Source organism: Ambystoma mexicanum, chromosome 5p (genome assembly GCF_040938575.1).
Source record: "Ambystoma mexicanum isolate Mex_15411 chromosome 5p, UKY_AmexF1_1, whole genome shotgun sequence".
Lineage (NCBI taxonomy): Eukaryota > Metazoa > Chordata > Amphibia > Caudata > Ambystomatidae > Ambystoma > Ambystoma mexicanum.
The window spans coordinates 645,122,318-645,132,208 of record NC_090930.1 but is presented as its reverse complement, the minus strand read 5'-3'; positions in this window follow the sequence as shown (position 1 = coordinate 645,132,208).

Sequence of the window (9,891 nt, the reverse complement as noted above, 5' to 3'; positions counted from 1 at the left end):
CGTGCCATGGTGTGTTGGGTGGTGGTGCTGGGGAGGGGTTGGGTGACATGGCACTGTTCTCATGTTGTATTTTGCAAGGGGGTAATGCATTTAGCAGCATATGTGTCTTTTGATGACACAGCATTGGTGGTGTTTCTGTAGGTAGGTATGCACACATTGTGACACTTCAAGGTGACCAATCTCAGGCTGGTATGGTAGTGACAGTTGACTGTCCCTTGATTCATCATCATTGATTGTCAGATTGTATGTGCCAGGGCTGTGTGCACTCCATAGGGGTGTGATTCTAAGTGAAGTAATTAGCCACCAGCTGCGTTCGGGCTGCCTCACCCCATGCCCTTTCCCCTCCCATGTGCAGCGGGCGTGCATGTGGTTGGGGATATGGGGGCACCACCATGTCCACCGGCAGACCCCGGCGTGTTGCAATGTTGTGCAGGACACATGCTGCCACTATGACCCTGCACACTACTGGGGGAGCGTATAACAGCTGCCCGCCAGAACGGTCAAGGGAGCAAAAGCGTGACTTAAGCACTCCGAATGTGCGCTCCACTATGCCCCGGGTTGCAATATGGGCTGTGTTGTATCTTACCTCGGGTGGCGTGGTGGGGTTCTGAATTGGCGTCATCATGTGGGTGCTCAGAGAGTAGGCACTGTCCCCTAGGGAGGTGGTGATGGGTATCATTAGTAGGGTTGTGACATTACTCAGTATCTGGCATGCATGCATGTGCTGTGGCATTTATACTCACTGAGCAGCCATGTATCGCCATGCCGCCCAGCTTCTATGTCCCTGGTTTAGGGTTGACATTCTGTAAATGAAACTGTCGTGGGTGGACCCTGGATAGTTGGCATATACTGAGGTGATGATTCCCTTGGCATCACATACTACCTGGACGTTGATGGAATGCCAGTGCTTGTAGTTTCTATAGATGTGCTCTGATGCCCTGAGGGGACGTAGAGCCACATGGGTGCAATCAATGGCACCTAGGACTTTGGGGAATTGTGCCACCCCGTAGAAATCCTGGACGGCAGCCTGCCTTTCTTCAGGTGTCCTGGGCAGGTATATGTGCCTGCGGACTGATGGGCGTGCAGTCATGATGGCCAAGACCTGGTGTAGGCAGCGTGACTGTGTGGCCTGTGACACCCCCCCACTATGGCACTTGTCCGCCGAAATGATCCGGTGGCCAAAAAGTGCAGTACATTGAGGACCTTCTCCAGGGGGCTGAGTGCTTGGGAGCAGAGGGTGGGTGATATGAGGTCATCCTCCCACTCACTGACCAGGTCGAGTATTATGTGAGGTGGAAACCTGTACCTTCCATACACCTGGTCATCAGGCATGCCAAAAAGGCTGGTTCTGGGTGTGAAAATTCTGGGCCTGACTATGCTCCTCCTCCTGCGGTATCCCACGACCACTGCTGCTGGGAATGGTATGTTCATCCTGGCGTCTGAGCTTGCTTGTTGTTTGCGCGCACTTTTATGCTGCGCGGGTCCACGTATGCCTGCTTCCTGCTGGCGTACGTGTTTCCGGATTAGCACGTCTTTTTTGGCACATGCATGTGGGCGTTCCGCGCATTTGCCTCCTGTACTTCCCCGCCCACCCCAGTAATACACGTACCCCGCTCGCCCAGGCCCAATCGCGTGTAAAACTTCCCGCGAGCCCCTGAAGTACACATACCCCGCTCACCCAGGCACAATCGCGTGTAAAACTTCCCGCGAGCCCCTGAAGTACACGTACCCCGCTCACCCAGGCACAATCATGTGAAAAACTTCCCGTGAGCCCCTGAAGTACACGTACCCCGCTCGCCCAGGCACAATCACGTGTGAAACTTCCCGCGCACCCCCACAATACACGCTATTTTGACACAGCGGGTGTCCGTGTTTGTCGCATACCCCTTTGCACGTCATTTGTCCTAGAGGGCCACAGTATGGGACATTCATCAGAGCTGTATATACAGGCTTTTTGTTAGCGCAGGGACGCTACCACCTGCCTTCGTGTGGCGGACATGTGTTGATGTACATAGTCGACATTTGGTTTGTGTCATGAGATCGCCATTTCACTGCTTGGGGGTGGGGGTGCAAGGGGACATGAGTGGGACATGAATTGGGGCCTGCTGGCAGGTGCCCTGCACTGCTGGGGGGTGGGGGTGCAAGGGGACATGAGTGGGGGCCTGCTGGCAGGTGCCCCTCAGTGCTGGGGGGTGGGGGTGCAATGGGACATGAGTGGGGGCCTGCTGGCAGGTGCCCTGCACTGCTGGGGGGTGGGGGTGCAAGGGGACATGAGTGGGGGCCTGCTGGCAGGTGCCCTGCACTGCTGGGGGGCGGGGGTGCAATGGGACATGAGTGGGACATGAGTGGGGGCCTGTTGACAGGTGCCCTGCACTGCTGTGGGGTGGTGGTGCAAGGGGACATGAGTGGGGACCTGCTGGCAGGTGCCCAGCACTGCTGGGGGTGGGGGTGCAAGGGGACATGAGTGGGGGCCTGTTGGAAGGTGCCCTGCACTGCTGGGGGGTGGGGGTGCAATGGGACATGAGTGGGACATGAGTGGGGGCCTGCTTTCAGGTGCCCTGCACTGCTGGGGGGTGGGGGTGCAAGGGGACATGAGTGGGACATGAGTGGGGGCCTGCTGGCAGGTGCCCTACACTGCTGGGCGGTGGGGGTGCAAGGGGACATGAGTGGGGGCCTGCTGGCAAATGTCATGCACTGCTGGGGGGTGGGGGTGCAAGGGGACATGAGTGGGGGCCTGCTGGCATGTGCCCTGCACTGCTGGGGTGTGGGGGTGCAAGGGGACATGAGTGGGACATGAGTCGGGGCCTGTTGGCAGGTGCCCTGTACTGCTGGAGCGTGGGGGTGCAATGGGACATGAGTGGGGGCCTGCTGGCAGGTGCCCTGCACTGCTGGGGGGTGGGGGTGCAAGGGGACATGAGTGGGGGCCTGCTGGCAGGTCTCCCTCAGTGCTGGGGAGTGGGGGTGCAAGGGGACATGAGTGGGGGCCTGTTGGCAGGTGCCCTGCACTGCTGGGGGGTGGGGGTGCAAGCGGACATGAGTGGGGGCCTGCTGGCAGGTGCCCCTCAGTGCTGGGGAGTGGGGGTGCAAGGGGACATGAGTGGGGGCCTACTGGCAGGTGCCCCTCAGTGCTGGGGGGTGGGGGTGCAAGGAGACATGAGTGGGACATGAGTGGGGGCCTGCTGGCAGGTGCACTGCACTGCTGGGGGGTGGGGGTGGAGGGGGTCATGCGTTGGTGATCAGTAGTTCAAGGTGACATGTGGCTTGGCTGGGGGGCATGCCCATGGTGGATGGGCTGCCTGCGGGACATGACCAGGCATGCAGGGTAGTCCCTTGTGGTGTGGGCTGCCTGCAGGGGCCGTGGAGGGTGTAGAGGGAACTCCTGGGAGGACCCACACTGCCAATTCACATGTAGGACTCCCCTGGACCCCAGATATACACGTACTCCACTCGCACAGGGCCTGTCGCGTGTGAAACTTCCCGCGCACCCCCGAAATACACGTACCCCGCTCTCCCAAGGCCAATCGCGTGTGAAACTTCCCGCTCACCCCAGATTTACACGTGCCCAGGCCAATTGCGTGTGAAACTTCACGCGAACCCCAGGAATACACACACCCCACTCGCACAGGGCCTATCGCGTGTGAAACTTCCCGCAACCCCAGATTTACACGCACCCCGCTCGCCCAAGGCCAATCGCGTGTGAAACTTCCCACGCACCCCCGAAATACACGCACACGCTATTTTTGACACAGCGGGTGTTCGTGTTTGTCGCGTACCCCTTTGCACGTCATTTGTCCTAGAGGGCCACAGTATGGGACAATCATCGGAGCTGTATATACGTGCTTTTTGTTAGCGCACATTTTGGCGCACATTTTTTTCATGCGCAGGGACGCTACCACCTGCCTTCGTGTGGCGTACATGTTTAGGCCTGTGCGCGTTTTCTTGGTGCGCTGGTTTGCCCTATTTGATTCCATGAATACGTGTTGTAGGCGAGCGTGGGGCCTTCCGCGCACTTGCCTCCTGTACTTCCCCCGTGACGCCCACATTTTCACGCGTTGTTCCCCATTCCGCGTGTCACGCCCTGTGTTACGCCTACTTTTGTTATGTGCGCCGCACTATATGCGCTTTCGCTGTGTCTGTAGCGCACGCCGTTAGATGACCTGTGCGCCGGCGTGCTCCACGCAGATTTTCAGCGCACATCCCACATTTTACTCGCGCACGGACTTCCATGAATCGATGTGCGCGGGTTTTGCTGTGATTTTCGCACTTGCACTGCGATTCGCACAGTTTTGCACACTTGTGCAGGAATTTTCAGCGCACATTAACTCCATGAATCGGCCTGTTGTTTCGGGCACCAATGAAAAAGTGGCCCACGGTTGGAAATGGCGATTAATTCCTTTTGTGACAGACTATTTCAGTAGCATCCAAGGGGGAGGTTTTTGATAAAATTCTGTATGCAAATTCTGTATTTCAAAGAATATGTCTTCAGTAACATTGATCAAAGCTACTAGCCGCATGGTGAAGTAACTTATCAAATTTGCCCACGTGGGCCAAAAAAGAGGCCCACTTTGGCCCACACTAGCATTTTGCATTTTTGGTTCGGGCATTGTCCTGTTGCCCATTAGGCCAGTCTGACTCTGCATGCATCATGTCTTTTATTACAGGGCAATTTATATTTGATTTATGTGTGTAGAATATCAATTGATAAAATACTCAACTGTAAGTAACAACAACATTTTCCCACCTCTTATTTAACCAAAGCGATTAAGGAAGAGCCCTAAAAAGATAGCAAAAAGGTTATCTTTCCACATCAGTGTTTACCATAACGAAGAAGATCAAGAAAAGAAGAACGCAGGGTAAAGATGTTGCCGGATATTTAAATGCTCAGAACACATATTGTGTAAGAAAGTAACATAAACCATTTCACAGAATTCTTCAGGACTAGCAAACAGTTAAAACATTAATAATACTGTTTGCAATATGCATAAATGTATGTGATATTCAAATGTGAAAGGATATGTAATTGGGAAGGGAAGCAATGACGTGTCCTACAGCACGTAAGAATTGCACTATTTTGATAATTTCCATATGATTGAATGTGTACTGTACACGTCAAACGAATGAAAGCTTTAAGAATGGCTTTCCCATGTCGTCTAAAAAGGTCTAAGTCACTTCCAAAGATGTGCTCACGATGACTTTTTTAACTTTATTTTTAAATGTTTGTTCAAAGTCACTAAAAGGTTCATGTTTCTTATAGAATAAAAGATATACACATTACAATGCCTACACATATCGTGTGCATGCTTACAAGGCCATTGGTATTTGAGTTACATATGTAGAGAGTCACCCGATAAAATATGCCACTTCATTTAACAATGTAATTATTTCGTGACAATAGTACATACAAACAGATGGTGAAGAAGAGAAGGTAGCAGAGTGGTTGGGTGTTCAAATGAATAAAAGGAATCTTGGGTGTGGTGGAATAAATATAATTTCTTCACACTCTTCAGCACTAGCAAACAGTTTTTGATGTTCTCAAAAACAGATTCCAGTACTAATTATTGTATTTTTTAATGCGATACATACTGGTACATAGACGCTTCACCTGGGTACTAAACACAAACAAACCCACAAACGTGTCAGGGACAAGTGAACTGGGCGCCCTTACAAAAATCGTCCTTCTTTTAACAAAAATGCCCATGAACATGATTACTGTGTGTGGATTGAGCGAAAAAAGTTTGCTTGCTTTGTATCATTTTACCCACTTCTACCATCCCATTATGGCTGCCACACAGACTTGCTCAAGATATTTTAGGTGTAACACTAGTGTAATGCTTTCTTTCCCAATTGTGAACACCACGTTGGGCGTGATCTGGCAGGTATGTCCGCGTGCACCCTTGTAAACATGGTTTCTTCATCTGGCCCTTTTAAAGCCATATTTCACCCATTCCGACTTCCGCTCACTACCCTTTGCGATTGTTGTATACATAATAGGGCTGGAAGTATATTTTTCTGCAACCTTTCTCACCAACGTGTCTGTGGGGTACATGCAGTTTCTGTGAGTCAAACACAACATCATTTCAATTTTTTTATGTTCCTCACATTCCATAATTCACCAATCAATACTTTTGTATGATGCCCATATACATTATGTGTCTCCCTGATTGGTCATGATCATCTGCAGACGCTGAATCTGAAAGTGGGTCCACAGACCAGACATCACTCATTTTTTGGACCTACATTTTGGCAATCTTTCAAAGAATCTGCTTGATTGAGTAGCACCAAATTTGCAAAATCACACTTTTGGGACCGCATCACCACTCCTTGCAAAAGTTAGGAACAAATCCAGATATAGGCTAGACAGAAGTTTGTTTCAAGTCAATAGGGATTTCAAAAGTTTTGGGGACCCCTCCTTACCTTTCCCATCCAGTTGTGTGTGGATTCTTCAAATAGCACCTCTAGTATAAGCAACACAGACGTAACTATTCCTATGGGCATGGGAATATACCCATAACTAAATGATCACTAGGAGGAGAACAAATTCACCATCACTACAGTATCACTTGATGGAGAGCGTGCAATATGAGACACATCAGTCACACAGTTGTTAGCCTATCTAGGTTGCTCATATGTCTGTATTCTGGCAACATCTTGAAAAATATTATCCACACCGGGGGTAACATTGTCGCCCTTTATCAATTCAAGCACAGTATTATAGCTTGTGTATTGGGAACATGGCATCCAAGCCAAACTGGAATAAGCAAATGCACTTTGTGAAATGTGTTCACTCTCCTTAAATCTCATCAGAGGAGTATAGCTTGTTATGGAAGGAGCTGAGCCCACAACGCTCAGAAGAATATGTTGATGCAAAGACTATGCAAAACAAGGAGAGGGCACATTTGCATATTAGGTGCACAATATTTTACTAATCCAATGCAATGATTAAAGCTTCGGCCAGAATATAGGCATGTGAGCGACCAAAATAGGGTGCAATTGTATCTGAAGTGGGTAGTCCCCAATTAAAGTAGGCCCTGCTAGTTCATATATTGTTTCTTTACCTGCTCACCCCCCTGTGCTTCCCTGCCTGCCCTGTCAGGTCCTGGTAATAGAGACATGCTGTATATAATAAAGCCAGAAATTGAACAGATGAATACACACAAAAAGGAAAAGAGAAGAACATTAAACATGAAAAAGAAACAGAAGAAGGAAAGAAGTATGAAGAATGAAGGAAGAAGAAGATGCAACAGCTGTAGGTTTTGCTTTCCAGAATACTAGAATATAATGTGTTGGTTATCAGCTGCGGCGTCAGTATTATTATTATTATTATTATTATTATTATTATTATTATTATTATTATTATTATTATTATTATTATTATTCTTATTATTATTATTCTTATTATTATGATGATTATTATTATTATGATTGTTAGTAGTAGAAGTAGTAGTAGTAATAATAATAATAATAATAATAATAATAATGATAATAATAATAATAATATAGCACACAATAATGACACTTGCAGCATGAAGGATTATAATTACTGGTAATATTATTAATTGTCATATTTATAATAATAATCATGTCATTATAATTCATAGTTGTAGTAGCAGCAGCACAATTTGTATTTTTAATTGAATAATAACAATAATACTAATAATAATAATAATAATAATAATAATAATAATAATACACATTAATATGGTGATCATCATTTTCAAGCACTGCATGCTTTTTTTCCATTAACAAACTCAAGGCCTGTGTGTATAATGATACAGCAGGTACTGGTGCAGACCATTAAGTTCCATACATTTGAAGGTCATAGATTTTGTTTATAGAATATGTTCTTGTACAAGCTCAAATATATTTTGTAAGAGGCTGACCTAGGTTGCAGGAAACATTTTCAATTAAGAAAAACATGCATATTGTTAGCAGGTTGTCATTCAGTAAAAGTCGTATTTTAATTAAACAGATGGTGATAACAAATAAATTAATGAACACACACTTGTTTTCCTTCTCTTCTAATTTACATTTTTAAATTATTCAAGAATTGCAGCAATTAAGCCTTAATAGCTTTTAGACAAATGAATACCTCAAGAAGAATGACAAAGTGTGGCAGGATAATTTTCAGAGGTATCACACGTTCTAATGACTGCTAATTTCATTTTCGGATAATCCAATATCAGAAAACACGAAGCAGAATATACATATACGTTACCATACGTTGCACACATGGTCAGTTCATTTGTCAAGCAATGGAGGATGCAATGCACTGTTGGCCCATGAGTTCCTCAAGCCACTGTTTTCTGCTAAGTATAGTCCAGTGAAATAATGAGTCCATGCCAATAAATAGTTTGCTCCTAGGTAAATTCTAGAGTGAAATTCTTCCACTTCCACTCGCACTGATGGTTCTTCCTCCTAGGTACGGCCCACTACGGTATTTTCTCTTTTGGAGGATTCTGCGTATAGTGCTTATAGTATCCTGCTTCCTATCTGCTCGCTGTGCTGTTCTGTTCTGGCATCATACTTCTATTTGCTACCCATCATCATGGTCAGTACATGCCCTGTGCCCACTTTTCCATGGCACTGAAAATGTACTTATTGTAGAGTTGTTAAGCTGCAGAATTTGTTGAGCGTCCAGTCCCAGAGTAAACTGGGCATAAATCTTGGTTACAGCACAGACCTATGCCCAATTTGTCCTGGTACCGATTATGTACTGTAGTGTTGGTGTCAGCACAATGTAGGGTGTTTAGTAGGTTGGTTGATAGATTTATAATGATCTGTGTGGGTCTTATCTTCTGCTTGAGGGAAAGGTAGGCATGTGGCCAGGTGCCATGCCACTTTCCGCTGGCAATAATAATGTAATGTATTGATTGTTGTGAAGTAGTAGTGTTTTCTGAGTCCTTAGTCACTTTGTAAAGGGGGCGTGGGTCTTGGCTGCAGCCAGTGCTTAATGTGTGGGGTGTTTGCCAGGGCTCAGCCTTGACACTTATTTCTGAGACCTGGAACTATTGTCTCAGACTCAGTTCAGTCAATATTTAGTGTTTTGGAAATTTTTTATTTTAACTGTCAGAAGCATCTATACAATCAGAACAAAATGTTAACAATTACTGTGTTTAAAGACAGATTTAAACATATCTCTCATATCAAGAAACAACAAGTATTTTATTTTATGTTATGCTGTTTGGAATTTGTAAAATCGCACATCTGCCACAGACAGTAAACCCATCAACCCCAATGAGCCAGTGGGAGTTGCAGCTTTAATCCCATAAATGATGACAATGAGGGGCGAAGCTGTGGGTTGAGGCATCAGTGAGTGGAAACCTACATGTCCTGATGTGTCATGGGTATGCTAGAAAATATTTGAACTACTGTATGTTTTTGGGCACCTTTGTGTGGCCCACAGAGCAGGATATGGGCTCGTTGCAGCTCCATGCTGAATTTGACAGGTGCTCTGAATAGCATCCATTTTGGGATACTGAGGCCATGCCATAGGAATCAGTGGATTCCTGTTAGAAGACAAGATGGCCCCTGCAGCTTTTTGGTTCTATTACCTGTTACCTTATTTTCCCAAAATCCTTGGAAGCCCTGATTCTGTACATTCCATTAACTGGCTGTTGTGTGGAAGAACCATATGTGGTATTGTGGGGAAGTCCAGGCCAGACTGACTGGAGCCTTCCCAGTAACTGTACATTGTGGGCACAACCTTGGGGTGGGACCTGTATGAATAGAGTGTCTGACCAATATGCATTCTATGTTATGGGTGTCTGGTATCTGTGTGTGTGACATAAATAATTAGACAACCCTGCCTGAAACTGACATGAATGCAGTGTGGTGTGCTGAAAGGCTCGGTGCTTGCCCCAATCCCCACTCCTTGTAATGGGTGCCTGGGTG